Genomic DNA, 16,852 nt, shown 5'->3' on the forward strand with positions numbered 1-16,852 from the left:
TCTAAAGTGGATGTTTTGTTCATTTGTTCACACACACACATACACACACACCCTGCAAAATGAAATGCTTCACTAACGGCAGGACAGGTTGTGAGCGGCAGAGGAGGCAGTCCTTGGATCCCAGATTTCCAGTGTTCACGCTGACCTCTGGGCTTCTTAAGGTCGGGAAATATCCTTCTGGTGTGTACTTTTGGCTCCTGATTCAGGTGTTTAGCATAGTGGGGTGCTTCATAACTTTTGTATTGATCATATAACTTTTTGATAATCAGCAATTGATTCTTGACTTCTACTTCTCTGAATGAGGAGAACTGTCAAGAATAATGAGAATAACTGTTGCAGAATTTTAATTCTACTGTAGAACATGTTCTAGAATTGTGCCTCTCCAACTCCAATGGGCCCAGGAATCACCTGGCATGCTTGTTACTTGGAGGTTCTGACTCAATAGTTCTGGAGGTGGACCTGCGGCTCTCTATTCCTAATAGTCTCTGGGCGTTCTCATGATGCTGGGGCAGGGATCACCTGAAGGTATATGATGGAAAGGGAGTGGATCCAGAGTTCATATCCCAGCTCCTGCATCACTAGATACATACTTCAGGCAAGTCCACTCTGAGACTTACTCTCGGACATTCCAGGCTCTAGGAATACAGTTGTGAACATGACTTCACTTGTCTTTTTTTTCCTGTTAGTTTTAGTTTTCCAATGACTTATGCCCTTACTATAATACCAGAATCTTTCCCCAAAGGTTTGTTGAGGATCAAGTGAGCTTATGTAAATAAACAACCCAGTGTACTCCCTGTCATGCTGCAAGTACTCAATGTATTATTCTTTTTGAGGACATAAGCTCAGACCCCCGCCTACTCTTTCTGTATGCAGGTTCTTCAGGGCTAGCCTTGATGTTGGCAATATGATAACCAGCTGGGAATCGATGAAGGGGAGTAAATCAAGGTTTTCATGAATAATACATTTGGTTAATATTATGCAGAAAAATAGGGAACTGACTATATATAATTTAAAGAGGCTGAGTGACTTTTTGGAGTAAATTCTTGGTCATGAATCAAAAGCTGTGATCTCTAATCTTCAGGTTTTCACTGAAGGATTTTGAAATTCTAGAAAGATCCCCATAACTTACCTTCCACTTGCTGTAAAATAAGGTAGTGTGGAATGAACTCATGTAAAAATTGACTGTTAAAATACTAATTCAACTCAACATGTATTTATTGAACAACTATAAGGTAGTATTTCCTGTTGGACACATCAAAATTCTTAACTCATAGTCTGTCCTCAAAGAACTTTGACATTACCAGGAAAATAAGAGTTGCATTGGTTTTAATCATTCACTCACTCATTTGTCGTGTATTTATTAAGTGCTGTGTAGAGGAAACAAAGATAAACATTCATGCTCACACGTCTCTTTGAGAAGCAGCTACACATATGAGCAAACAATTAAACAAAACTGTTTCAGCAGAAATGGAAAAGCACATGAGGAAATGGCAAAATGAGAGATGCGGAATACAAGAATCCCAGAATTTTACACTTTACAGAAGCAGCATCCAGGCACGTGAGTGTTTAGGAACAGATTACCATTGGGGTAGTATAACTAAGAATACTATTAGAATTGGAATACAAAGAATTAGAAGACAATGGCAGGCATTCTTGAAGGAAAAAACCACATGACAGTTCTAATGTATGAGCGACTTGCTCGGTACCAAGGACCAATAGGGTAATACATCGCCATCAGAGAACTCCTAGCAGGCAGCAAAGGCAGGCATGCTCAAAAGTAAATGTACAAGGTGAAGACAAAGCATACAGGTCGAGGAATTACGTTTTGTAAAATTTGAGGACTTTTTATTTTTGAGGGGGAAGGCTGATGATTTAGGGAGATCAAGAAAGGTTTTTTTGGGGGAAGGTTGCATCGTACAGTTCAAATAGGAATTTTCCCGGAAGAAGAGAGAGGCAAGTGTGCTCCAGTTGGCAATCAGCATGAAGGGAACCAGATTTGTGAATATGTCCCCTCAGGGATTCTCATCTGGTGTTGCTTGAACCAAAAGTGTGAGTGAGGCAGGGATAGATGAGGAGGACACCACAAAGATGGGTAAGCAGGGTCTTATGTCCTGAGTTCAGGAGCATGGTACATGGAATGGGAACCTTGGGGCAGGAGGAAGTGGGCATACCCAAAGGAAAAAGGATTGTGTGGGGCAGTGGTGGGATTCTCTCTTAGCTCAGGCTCCCTGGAAGCATGCACAGAGATGAGGATGCACAAGAGTCATTGAGCAAAGGTGCTCCCAGAAGACACTGGTCAGGGAGTGAGGGAAGCAGAAGGGCTTAGGAAGGAGATGGGAAGGACGCAGAGGGCAGCCCCAGTCTGGTCTTAGAGGCCGGGAGGACTGTGGGTTCTGTCTCAGACAGGGTGTTTGGCTTCTTTTCTCTTGGGCCAGTCAGTTATTGGCTAAAAGCTGCTTTTGGGAAGAGGCAGAACATACTGGTTCCCTGCTGCAGAGGCCGAGTGGCTCCAGAGGCAAGGACAGTTTTCAGAGTAGAGATACAAGGACAGCCATTTGTACATAAAACTCAGTGGAGCTGGGCAGGGGAAGTGAGTGCATCAGAGGAGAGATGGGTGGGGAACACAAACATTCTGTGATTAAGTTGTAGTGGGCACAAATATCAGTCCATAAATGCAGAACTAGATCTTTTTTGTTAGGGGGTGGTACTGGGAAGGGCCTCCTGCTTGCTAAGCAGGTGCTCTACCATTTAATCTATCCCCCCAGCTCTTTATATTTCTAGTTATTTTCGAATAGAGTCTCAAGTTTATGTCCAGCTGACCTGGACCACACCTTTCTTATAGCTGGGATGACAGGAATACACTACCACTCCCAGATTTTTATTAGTTGAGAGATTAGGTCTTGCAAACTTTTTTCCTGGGCTGGCCTTGAACTGTGATCCTCCCAATCTCTGCCTCCTAAGTAGGTAGGATTACAGACGTGAGCCACCATGTCTGGCCTTAATTTATTCTCCTACAAATTTTTTATTTAAATACTTCATTTTGCCTGGATAGTAAAATTTAATCATAGACAATTTGGAGATTCTTAACCTTTCAAAATTTTGGATTATATAACGCCCAAGTCTTGGAGGGAGGGATTGGCTTCATGTTCTTAGTGTCTGTCGATATGCTTATTATATGGGACATCTGGTTCCTAGTCACCTGTCAGCACAGGTAGCTGTGGAGAAGTCCTCATGTCCAGAGGCCAGGGTCCTCTGCTGTCTCAGCACCTCTTGGGCTGATGGGATCTCTCCATTGTTTCTAGTCTGTTCTGCCTGTGTAAATTCATGTGGGAAATTATTTAAATGCCCTGTCTAAATGTATGTGTTAGTCAGTTTGCAACTGACTGAATTCTGCACTAAATAGTTTATAAATAATTTATTTCTCACAGTTCTGGAGGCCAAAAAGTTCAAGGTCAGGATGCTGACAGATTTGGTGTTTGGTGAGGACCTGTTTCTTCATTCTGATTGCTGTCTTGTTGCTGTACCCTCATGCAATGGAAGGGATGGGGGAGCTTTCTGTGATCTCTTATGGGGACACTAATTCCATTCACGAGGGCTCTGCCCCAAGACACGCTCTCTTCCCCAAGTCCTTATATCCTAATATCATTACCTTCAGGGTTATGAAAACATGTTGCTCGGCCTCCTAATCCATCGTATTGAGGCTACTGTTATTATTTTGATACTTTCCCCTGGATCCATCCTGCCTCTCTGAGAACTTTACCTATGAAATAAAGCCAGAGGCCCTCTGGTTTGGATGCTTCAAATCTTTTGGGAGCTGGCCAGTCTCTAGGAATAGAGCCCACCACTCCTTCTTCTGGGATCTACGGAAGTCTACACTACAGTCCTCAGCCTCCAATTTTCATATTTCTTTCAGCGCTGGGGGATTTTCCCACTAGGGGGAGATGAAAAAGTTATGCCTTCATTTCTTTTTTCCTCAAAAGAAACCCAGTAGAAGCTACCTTTATTTCTACTTTCTGCCATTATACCTGTGCCCTGAAGTAATTAATAGTGAATAATAATGTGTAGAAATTAAGGGCCATGGAGGAAAGAGAAATACAAGAGAAAAGGAAGTGATTCATACTGCAAGATTGTCCTAACACCCAAAGCTAGCAGCAAGAACATTCTGCCCAATTTTACCCATTATCTAATTGTTTCCCCCTTTCTTTTATTTCATTTACTATATGTAAGTGTCAATCTAGGATACACAGTGGAATCACTTGAGAGAACTCACAAATAAACTAATGCTTGGATCTCAAATCAGAGTATCTCAGTAGGTCCAGATATTACTAATTTTGAACTCTCTGATTGCAACAGTGTCTGTCAAAAGGACTGGGAATGATGATACTATGGATTTTGATTGGCCAGAAACGCTGCCATGCAAATTCTAGATACAACACTCAACAAGGAAGGATCCCTCCTCATCCTAACTCTAGGGATGGTTTGACCCGATGCAGAATGTTTGCACATTTAAAGCCCCCCTCTGTGTTTCCAAGCCCTTCCATCTGAGGGCTCCTGTCTGTCTCAGGGACATTCTCATTTCAAGTTGTAGTCCTGAACTTGAATTGAGTATATTATTTACCAGCATTTCACACACTTAATGCCATATAATAATATATTAAAGGTAAAGAAAATTCAAAGGTTAAACAAACTTGAATTGTTTTAGATTATTGCATTAAGTATAAAGTGAGAGTGAGCCAGGTAACTTACTTTGTTCTGTATCTAGCATGTGTGCTAGATGATAGCCCCAGGGAATCTGTAGAAGGCATTAACTAAAGCTATGTGATTTGAGGGCTGGAGAGGTGGCTCAAACAGTATAGCACCTGCCTAGCAAGGGCGAAGTCCTGAGTTCAAACCCTGGTACCATGAAAAAAAAGACTCCATATGCTTTAAGTCAGACAAATCCAGGTAAGTTTGTCATCTTTGGCCAGAGCCCTAAATCTTTAACTTTTGCAGCCTTGGTAGGTTTGCCTGTCTACCAAATGGAGATAAAAATTCTCACCTCATGTGAGCATTGGCAGGACTGACACTATTATTATTATCATTTTAATTCAGTTTTCCTTTGGTAATTCACATAATTAGATACATACTCTTTAGAGGAGTAGAGTTTTTTTTTTTTTTTTTAATGAAGGATCAGGGTAAAAGGTCCAGCATTCTTCCTTCTGAATGCCTAGAAACCCTATTTGCTGTGTCTTTGCATTTGAACCTCTAGCACATCTGTTTTAAGAGGACATATGTAGGCTGTGTGTCTGCATGAACCACTCACACCCATGAATTTCTTATGTCGACTCTAATCTGCAAATGACAATCTGTTTCTAGGATTCCAGATTGTGTTCAACATTGATTGATAATTATCACATTGCAGAGCTGGATTCTTAGTGTTGAGCTGCTAAAAGCCTGACAGACATATTTTATCCTGGGCTCATTTGTCACCTCTGCTAAGTAAAAAGTACAGAGTTTTGGTGACATAGTCAGTGCCACACACTGCTGTTCAATGTTCTTTCCTTCTGCTGCTTGCTCTGAAATGGATTTTCCATTCTGAGTGCTCTCAGAGACAGCCACAAGCTCAGATCCCTCTGCGTTCATACTTGGGGCCATATATGATGGCAGGTCACAGTGAATTAGTGGCAATGATTAGTCTAGGCCAGATGGGACTTTGTCAGCTGCTGTGTATAAAAAGGAAGATCTGTGTTTTGAGAAGAAACATTCCATGGCGGGGGGTGAGGGGGGAGAAGAAGATATGGCATGGTATTACGTTCTGCATTAATTTTGAGAGTTATAAAAAGACCCAGGATAATTTGAGATCACATTGAGATAGAGCTAAAACTCTATCTCAGGTGTGTCACCTAGTTTAAAATATCTTACATAACAGTGCCTAGATGTTTTGATTTTACCTGATACTAGTTTTAATAAAGGTACAGGAGTCAACATGGGGAAAGGAAGGGCTTCCCTAGCTAAAATCCCATTTCATTAATTTGTCAGTTGTTTATGAAGTGCTTATTTTAATGTTGGACATGATGTAGTGATACCATGTTGAGAAAATGGACAATAACACCACTACCACCATTCTTATCATTATTACTACAAACGTGAAAATGGCTAGTGACTATTGAGTGTCTCATATGTGCTAGATTTCATACTAAATAAACTTCATCTCAGATAATTAGTGAGGATCCCTGCCTAAATGAAGCTCTCCATCTAGTGAGACAATTATAGAAGTAATATGAAGTATGGAAATTTTGTGAATGGGAAAGTAGAGCTTTGTAGCTAACCAGGAAGATTGGGTTCCAAACCAAAAATGCAGTCCTTGTGAATTGGTGAAATTTGTAAACTTGAGATACATACGTTTTGGGAATTCAGTTTTCTCTTTGCTCTGCTATAGTGTTTGTTTTTTCAAAAGCTAAATATTCATTACATGAATTTAAGATAAGAAAGACAACACTACCAAAGATCTGTCTTGCCATTTGATCTTCTTAGTTCTCAGAGCCTGGGGGTTTTGATGAAGTAAGAGTGCTTCTCCAGGGTCATAGGTGACCCACAGGGTTATTTTGCCTTCTGGTACACATTAAAATTTGTGATTTATTTCTGTCTTGACTTCTTTTCATTCTATATTTATATATTTAAGGGTCAACTATGTCTAGCATTGCATTAGAAATGCAAATTATCAAGTTTTTATTCCAGATCTATTGAATCTAGTATTTCAAAGATGGGGCCCAAGCAATCTATATTTTAAAAGGTCTTCCACATGATTCTGAGGCACACACTAAAATTGTCTAACCACTGGAATAATGATTCAACTGACTACCTGGAACTTAGGCTTACAATAGTACATTATCAAACAAATATCTCTCTAGAGGAGTTACATGTATTGCCCCTTTCTATTAAAGCAACCATTATGACTTTCCTTATATCACCTATTGAATTAAGTAAATGCATCTGGGTTAGTTATTTAAAATTGTTGGAAATATATCTTAGTTATATTCCTTACTTAAACTTTTCTTGTATATTTAGTTTTTTTTTTTAATCAAATGATTCAGGCAAAAGTGCCAACTTACCATGGACAGAATACATTCCTCATTCGCCTGTCTTTACAATAGGATCTTCATTTCACATCTTTGTCTTCACTCCTGCCTTTATCCTTAGAACCTGTGGCCATGTGTAGTAATTGTGACCGTCTTCACGAGGCCCTAATATGGTGGGTTTCTTTCTTTGGATCATATATACCTCCATTTGTATCCTTTTAGTTGTTCTTAGAGTTGTTGTCATTTTGTTCAAGTGTAATTTATGAAACTGAGGATATACCTTGATAATTATGATTAAAAAGAATGAAACATGTAATTAAAACAGCACCAAATATAATTTTATGCATAAATGCATTTTTGAAAATCTGCAAATATTGAATCTAATCAGTATAATTTTTTTATAAATGTAACGAGTGCTAAATTACTATTGATTGTTAATTTTTTAAAATTGTGCCATCTGGGATTTTGACCCTGGGAAATTGTAACAACTATTTCTACTGCCATTGAGTTATTAAATGTAAAGATGATGAGACAGATTCCTTTAGAAGAGGGCTAACTTCACAATAACAGGATGGCAATTAACTTCCAAATTTGGCAGAAAACACACCACATTTTTTCCCTTAAAAGAATATATTAAGATAGAAAAATGAATTTATTTGTCATAGTTTGTCTCTTGAAGCAATAAATAAGTCTCTTAGGGGCAATTATGGAGCATGGCTATCCATTTTACTTCAATAACTGCTGGTTAGAAGACTCACCATTTATTCACGTAACTAAATTTGCATTTTTATATTCCTAGAAAAATCACCATGTAGTGGTGCCGTGAGTTTTGGGATTTTTTTTGAGAGAGGGAACAGGCTATCTTTAATTATATGACAAGGTTGGCTTTTTCTTATGAGAATAAGTTTGAAGACTTTTCTGAGAACCAATATGCAGAATGCTAGAAAATGTGATAAACACTCAAGGGATAACAAAAATGTTAGTGTAATTAACACATTTTCTCAGGTTTGAATGTATGTATACATAAAATTGCATGCCTATAAAAGCATTGGTGAAAATAAAAACTCACCAATCTGTTCTTAATATCTACTGATTTACATCTTTCTTTCATTGCATTTAAATACAGATACATTTTCTTAACCTACCCTGTATGATATATTATACATTCTTTCTTTAAGTTTTTACTGATAGCATATATAGAATATTACTCTATTTAAAATAATGAATTATATAAAAGTAGCATAATTTATTTAATTAGTTCTTTATTATTAGAGTTTCACATTATTTCCAGGCACTGTCTTGTAAATAAGAATGCAATAATTGTTCTTATAAGAAAATAATCATATAGCACTATACCTATTACTTTAGGCTACTGTCTCAACAGGATAAGCATTGACCATATGTTTTTAAGGCTTTTCATTTGCACTTTCTAGCTTTTGTCATCACTGTCAGATTCTTATGTATGTATGTATGTGCACCTCTGCCTTATCGGCTGGAGTAGTGTTTTTTTGGATTTAAAAGATACAAGTGGTTTGTACCTTCTGAATTTGAGTTTCTTCTCTTAAATAACAAAACAGGGGTTAAATTTTGGAAAAGTTTTAATCAACTTGGACTATCAAAAACTGAGAAAATCATTCACTCACTTATGTGTTCTTTCATGTGTTTATGGGTAAGTCTTGATGGTCCCTGATCTCTCTAGGAATATTGGGCTCTTCCGTACCTAAAATCTCATGACATTTACATGTGTGACCTTGTATTAATTGAAAATATTGCAGTTACTATTAATTTAGTTGGTTGATTATCATATTTCATAAGGAATCTTAATTCTCTTAAAACTTTTATTATAACAATTTATTTTCTTCCTTGTTTTTCTCTATGCTTTTTATTTTTAAATTTTGGTTTGTTTTATGGGACTGTGTACAATTTCCTGTTCAAATATTCAGCACCAATCAAACAGAGAATGGGTACTATTGCAAGCCTTCCTTTCTTCTATTTAAAGTTGCCTGCTTCCTCCCACCCCACCCACATGCCGAGGCAGGGACACTGTGGATTTACCACTGAATAAACTTTAAATGGTGTGACTTTGAGAAAGTTATTTGTCTTCTTTGTGATTCTGCAAAATGGTTATAAAAATAGTTCCTGCCTTGTATGCTTTTATTCATACAGAACTTAGAACAGTGCCTGCCAAGCTTTATGTCTCACTAAATGATTGCTATTCCTTAATTTTCTCCCCTACCATTTCATTTCAATTGTGTTTCCTATGATACATAGTAAAATGTTTGTTACAACTAAGATGTTTTGTCTTTTAATAAGGAAGTATTGTGTATTTTGTGTTATTTGTGAATGTAGAATTTGGATATTTTACCATTTTAGACTTTTGGTATACACATGGTTGTTTTTATATATTTCTCATTATTTCCTTTATGTATCATGTCACTCATACAGAATATAATCTGGAAGGATGAATAAACATCTTTTTTCGGTTCTTTTTCACTAAGATTAAAATTTACCCCATCTCATCCCTAAACAGTGCTGGGTTTGCCCTGGACCTCACCACACAGCTCTTCAAAAATCATGCTTTTACGTAGATTTTTCTCGTAGTTACTTCCTCTGTGAGGATTTTTCTGTCATAGGTGGGATAATAGCTTATGTGTTCTTTCTATGATCACTTACTACTGCTAATTTATGGTGTAGCTTTTGAAATTGCAAACAGTTGGCCAGTTCTTTATGGTTTCTGGTATGAAATAGATACTTTCTATATTTATATGCTTTTGGAATCTGAATGGGAATTTGAGGAGGCTGTATGAGTAAGCTCAGATTGTCACTTGAACCAAGAATCACATGACATCATTTTTCTTTCAATAATATTTTAATTCCCTTCCCTTTTATTTCCTAGTGACAACAGAGGTTGTGCCAATAGGTGCTTTATACACCTTAGCTAGTAAAGTAAGCAGTCCCTGTGCTTACATGAGTATAAAAGAAAGCCAAGCCTCTGTCTCTACTTGCATCAGCATATCTGTCATAAAGACAAACAGAAGCCAATATAGGTTTGAGTTTGAAAAGGAAAAAAAAGAAAAAGAACTTTGATTTCTTTAGATTAAATTTATTATTTGGAACTGAAATCTTGATTACCTTAATGAGGGGTTCCATGTTCAAAGAAAGTAATTTAAAAGGAATCTCCCTTTGCTCTTTGCTGATGCAGCTGAACTTCAGGGTGCATTTGCTCAGGAGACTCCCTTTTAAATCTTTGCACCTGGCAGCTTACTCCTCTTCTTTTATAAAATAAAAGATAGAGATAAGCTTTTGGAAAATTTTCAAAAGGGGATAACTTGAGGGAAGTTACTATAACTATCGTCATAACCACGCTGTAGGAACAATCATTTGGGATTCTTTCCCACTCACAGAGATTGAGAAATTCCCCCTGAATAAATGAGCCTGTGCTTTTTGCTCCTTCTTTTCTTCTTCTTTCTTTTTTTTCCAAAGCAACAGTCTCATCATTACATGTGCCAATAGGTAATTCCTTTTACAGAAGGTGAATGTTACACTATTTGAACCTCTAAATCTGTCAGGATTACTCATCATAGATGAAATTTGAAATGCAGTCTTTGGTTCTCACTACAGATTGTATTAGATGTTATTTAAGAAAGATGTGTTGGGTGGCAACATTTTGGTATAGCAAGGGAGTGAGCTCGGGCTAACCTGAGCACATTTACCACCAGTGCTGCCATTTAGAATATCCGTAGGACTTGTACCATGGTGTCAACATTTATAGAGCTCAAGTCTTCCTCACGGTACAGTCGAGATATTAACAATACTATATATCATATATGTCTGTTTGGAGGGCTAGCAAATCATACGTACAAGAGTTTAGCACAGCGTTGGGGGATTCATCAGCCTCTAAACTGAAATATGACAAAACAAACATTTCTGTGTTGTTTTTGATGCAATGGTGGCAAATTACCTTCTTCCTCACCACCAAGTTCATAGTCTGGCAAATGATCCATGAACACAAGTCCGTTTTCATTCTAGCTTCTTTGTTTCCACAAATAAAGAATGTGAGAATGGCTCTCATTCAACCTTCAGCCCAGTCCTTTTTCACAACCACACTCACTATGCTTTGCCTTCTTCAAAGAGTTTTCATTGCTTACCAAACAAGAAGAGATAAACCTATATCCTGCTCATACTATTAATGCCGCTGCCCGCCTATTCTACTCCTGGATTAGAGAATGGGCCAAGGAGGATTTTCAGAAGACCGGCAAAGTTTCTAGCTACCCAAGAGGTAATTTCCTCCTACTGATTGACCAGTACTGTTTTTATGCATACCGATTAGAACCAAGTGGACATGCTTTTGGAGCACAGAAGTTCTTAAATTTTCAAGTTGGTCTGTCACTTGTATTTCCAACTGAAGTTCATTCACTTTTTTTTTTTTTTTTTGTAGTACTGGGGCTTGAACTCAAGGCCTACACCTTGAGCCACTACCAGCCCTTTTGGTGATGAGTTTTTTCAAGATAGGGTTTCTTGAACTATTTGTCCAAGCTGACTTTGAACCGCATTCCTCCTGATCTCTGCTTCCTGAGTGGCTAGGATTACAGACTGGTAACTCAGCAAGTCCACTCACTCTTGATATCATTTCCAGCCTAATCAGGTGCACCTGCCCAGGATATTTCTGGGTAATTCCCCACAAGGTGCTGGTTGCAGTGCAAGGCACTCTTTCAGGGAGTAGTGTTGATTTTGTTTGCATAGACTTTTTCTTGCTCCTGTGTAATTTATAGGAAGACAGGGCTGACTTCTGAGGCAACCCAGGAGTGATGCTGACATCTCGAGTCTAGTTCTGGCCTCCACTTAATATAACTGAATTTTAACCATATTCTGGGCTTATCCAACTTCTATGACAGCAATAACATAAGTACCTTTAAGGCATATCCATATTTTTCTTGGCTGTTTTCCTAAGCATATGTTTGACTGAATTCACCAACTTAGTACTCTCTCTCTTGCCATTAACTCAACTTGATATGCACTGTACCCAAAACTAATTACTCTGCTGTTTATTTCTCATTTTGATTCCTCCAACTCTGTTGCTCTACCATCCCTGCCTTAATTCTGCCTTCTTCTTTCTTCTTGGAATAGCTTCTGGTTTCCATCAGGTTTTAGTTCTTCACTGATCCCACGAAATGCTAATTGTTCCTTCATCAATTAACTAGTCTGTCTCCTAACCGTGGGTTTCTGAGGTTATGCACATTTACAGTTTAGTGACCTAGAGTAAAAGAAGAGGACACAAGTGCTGACTTACCTTTGAGGCCTTCTGAGCCTTGTTTTAAAGATAATCAAATTACACTGTAAGAACGATGACATTATGGTACTTCCTCTCCTCAAAATACTTTGAAAGAAAAATAAGCTGTTTCTTAATTTTCATTTCCTCTCAGTAATTCCTAACAACAAATAAATGAAGTAATTTATTGTAGAGAAAAAAAATTCTCTCCATCAGCCAAGGAAAGATGAGGCACAATCTATTTCAGTGTCAGTAAAAGTTGAGGAAGACATGTAAGATCAAATTCCCTTATTTCACAGTAAATAAACACAGTCCCATTTTTTCAGCTATGTAGTGAATGCTTGACAACCAGTGACGTGACGTTATTCATGAAGGTGGTGGACACAGTCTATGAACTAGGCAGCCATAAGAGGTGCCACAGTGCAATGGGCCCCAATGCCACCACCTCCACTGCGTGCCTCTGAATGGGTGGCCAGACTGCCCTGCAGCATGAGTGTGAGGCGTGGTAATGACAGAGTACTCATTGCATGGGCTCTTACAGGACACAAATCTTTCTTCTAAGAGTCTCAGCTATGCTGTTTATTTTTATCTTTATAGACACCTCATGACTACATGAGGGTTGAAACAGATTGTCCATGGGGGCACAGCATGCAAATATCACAGCTAGGGTGGAAACTAGTTGGGACACCTCCATATTCCCCAGTCCACATTCTTACCTTGTGCACAGGATGCGAGTCACAAAAAAAAAAGAGTCTCCATCTCATGTGTGGTAAGTAAAGTGAGGGAGGGAGGAAGGGGAGAGAGAGAGAGAGAGAGAGAGAGAGAGAGAGAGAGAGAGAGAGAGAGAGAGAGAGAGAGAGGAAGAGAGAGAAGAGAGAGGAGAGAAAAGAGGGGAGAGCAAGAAAGAGGGAGAGGGAGAGTGGGAAAGAAAGAGGGAGGGAGAGGGAAAGGGAGAGAGGAAGGAGAGAGGGAGGGAGGGAGGAGGAAAATATATGCATTTATTCTTAAAATAACATAAATAACATTTCTGTCTTCAAATTGTGGGTTTTTTCTTGTGGTTTTTATTGATTCTCTTATAAACCTTTTGTCCCAAAGATAAACAAATATACAAGCAAAATGCAACCCAAACAAAAAGATTAGGTGGTCTTTTTTCCCCCTTCTTTCTTTGTGTTAAAACAGTTTATTTTAAGGCAGTAATGAATTTCAGAATTGTCTTAATTAACAAATCTGCCTAATTTCTAAACTAGCACTCAGGTAAGTGTCAGGTTGCCACATATACACATATAAATATGTCTAGAACATAAGTGAAGAACTGTATTTTTTTTTTATTATTCATATGTGCATACAAGGCTTGGGTCATTTCTCCCCCCTGCCCCCACCCCCTCCCTTACCACTCACTCCGCCCCCTCCCTCTCCCCTCCACCCCCTCAATACCCAGCAGAAACTATTTTGCCCTTATTTCTAATTTTGTTGTAGAGAGAGTATAAGCCATAATAGGAAGGAACAAGGGTTTTTGCTGGTTGAGATAAGGATAGCTATACAGGGAGTTGACTCACATTAATTTCCTGTGTGTGTGTGTTGTCTTCTAGGTTAATTCTTTTTTATCTCAACTTTTCTCTAGTTCCTGGTCCCCTTCTCCTATTGGCCTCAGTTGCTTTTAAGGTATCTACTTTAGTTTCTCTGTGTTGAGGGCAACAAATGCTAGCTAATTTTTTAGGTGTCTTACCTATCCTCACCCCTCCCTTGTGTGCTCTCGCTTTTATCATGTGATCAAAGTCCAATCCCATTGTTGTGTTTGCCCTTGATTTAATGTCCGCATATGAGGGAGAACATACAATTTTTGGTCTTTTGGGCCAGGCTAACCTCACTCAGAATGATGTTCTCCAATTCCAACCATTTACCAGCGAATGATAACATTTCGTTCTTCTTCATGGCTGCATAAAATTCCATTGTGTATAGATACCACATTTTCTTAATCCATTCGTCAGTGGTGGGGCATCTTGGCTGTTTCCATAACTTGGCTATTGTGAATAGTGCCGCAATAAACATGGGTGTGCAGGTGCCTCTGGAGTAACCTGTGTCACAGTCTTTTGGGTATATCCCCAAGAGTGGTATTGCTGGATCAAATGGTAGATCAATGTTTAACCTTTTAAGTAGCCTCCAAATTTTTTTTCAGAGTACAACCACTTACACCAACAGTGTAAGAGGGTTCCTTTTTCCCTGCATCCTCGCCAACACCTGTTGTTGGTGGTGTTGCTAATTATGGCTATTCTAACAGGGGTGAGGTGGAATCTTAGTGTGGTTTTAATTTGCATTTCCTTTATTGCTGATGATGGTGAGCATTTTTTCATGTGTTTTTTGGCCATTTGAATTTCTTCTTTTGAGAAAGATCTGTTCAGATCACTTGCCCATTTCTTTATTGGTTCAGTAGTTTTGGGAGAATTTAGTTTTTTAAGTTCCCTATATATTCTGGTTATCAGTCCTTTGTCTGATGTGTAGCTGGCAAATATTTTCTCCCACTCTGTGGGTGTTCTCTTCAGTTTAGAGACCATTTCTTTTGATGAACAGAAGCTTTTTAGCTTTATGAGGTCCCATTTATTTATGCTATCTCTTAGTTGCTGTGCTGCTGGGGTTTCATTGAGAAAGTTCTTGCCTATACCTACTAACTCCAGAGTATTTCCTACTCTTTCCTGTATCAACTTTAGAGTTTGTGGTCTAATATTAAGATCCTTTATCCATTTTGAGTTAATCTTGGTATAGGGTGATATACATGGATCTAGTTTCAGTTTTTGCAGACTGCTAACCAGTTTTCCCAGCAGTTTTTGTTGAAGAGGCTGCTATTTCTCCATCATATATTTTTAGCTCCTTTGTCAAAGACAAGTTGGTTATAGTTGTGTGGCTTCATATCTGGGTCCTCTATTCTGTTCCACTGGTCTTCATGTCTGTTTTTGTGCCAGTACCATGCTGTTTTTATTGTTATTGCTTTGTAATATAGTTTGAAGTCAGGTATTGTGATACCTCCAGCATTGTTCTTTTGACTGAGTATTGCCTTGGCTATTTGTGGCCTTTTGTGTTTCCATATAAATTTAACGGTAGATTTTTCAATCTCTTTAATGAATGTCATTGGAATTTTGATGGGAATTGCATTAAACATGTAGATTACTTTGGGGAGTATCGACATTTTTCCTGTGTTGATTCTACCAATCCATGAGCATGGGAGATCTCTCCACTTTCTATAGTCTTCCTCAATCTCTTTCTTTAGAGGTGTATAGTTTTCCTTGTAGAGGTCTTTCACATCTTTTGTTAGGTTTACACCTAGGTATTTGATTTTTTTGAGGCTATTCTAAATGGAATGTTTTCATATATTCTTTCTCAGTTTGTTCATTATTAGTGTATAGAAATGCTAATGATTTTTCTATGTTGATTTTATATCCTGCTACTTTGCTATAGCTATTGATGATGTCTAGAAGCTTCTGAGTAGAGTTTTTTGGGTCTTTAAGGTATAGGATCATGTCATCTGCAAATAGGGATATTTTGACAGTTTCTTTAAGGAACTGTATTTGTATTAGGCTTTAATCATCACAAAGGAAAAGCTGGGCTTTACAAGGGATCCACCTACATAAATAACCACTGATTTCTTAAGTTTGTCGTAGAGTTTTCCCCTGAGAAAATTCCATAACTTTGAAAGTAATACAATGGTAATTAATTGTCCCAAAGAGATTAATTCTGCATGCCAAGAGTGATAAAGGAATGCACAGAAGCCCTACAAATGCAGTCTTCATGCAGCATAAGGGGGGCAGTGAGACAAGCCTACTGAATTCAAGTTTCATGCTTATTTTATAGATGGCTATTCCTCCTCCTTTTCTGGGAATCAATTATTGCATTTGAAGCCCTATTCACATCACTTGACCACTTGCAGTCACTTTTTATTTGACCTTCATGTGTCTGATTTCATATTATACCTAAACTTTTATCTTAGGAAATTGATTTATGTCTCACTACTCCCAAAAATGTTTCACAACATCCCAGTGCTCTTCTCAACAACCATTGATAGCTCCCCATTGCTTTCTTAATGCATTTTAATCTTTGAGAAAACTATTGACTCTCTTCACAAGCATGACTTTGACCAAACTTGTTCTATTCCTGTTTTTCTGGCCTCCAACAGGCCCATCCCCCTCCAATTCACTGTTCCTCAAAATTAATTGCTGAAAAAAATTATTGGGATGATGAAAGTTGGAAATATTGACTCCTAGGCCTCTTCCCATGAATTAGATTCTCCAGAAAAAGAGACGTGGAATCTCCATTTTCAACAAGCACCCCAAATCTTTCAGGCAAGTAGAAAATATATTCCTCCAAACTTTTGTCAACCCTTAAACATGATTAAAATGTCCCCTTTCCCTCCCCTTTCTCTTTGCTTAACACTGACCATTTTTCTTATTGATGTCCCACCACAACAGAGTTTGATCATGTGTGCTCTTGGCATGGTTTTCCCAAAGCAGAGTTTATGACCTGATTGTGAATGCAG

This window comes from Castor canadensis, chromosome 5 (assembly GCF_047511655.1).
Source record: "Castor canadensis chromosome 5, mCasCan1.hap1v2, whole genome shotgun sequence".
Classification (NCBI taxonomy): domain Eukaryota; kingdom Metazoa; phylum Chordata; class Mammalia; order Rodentia; family Castoridae; genus Castor; species Castor canadensis.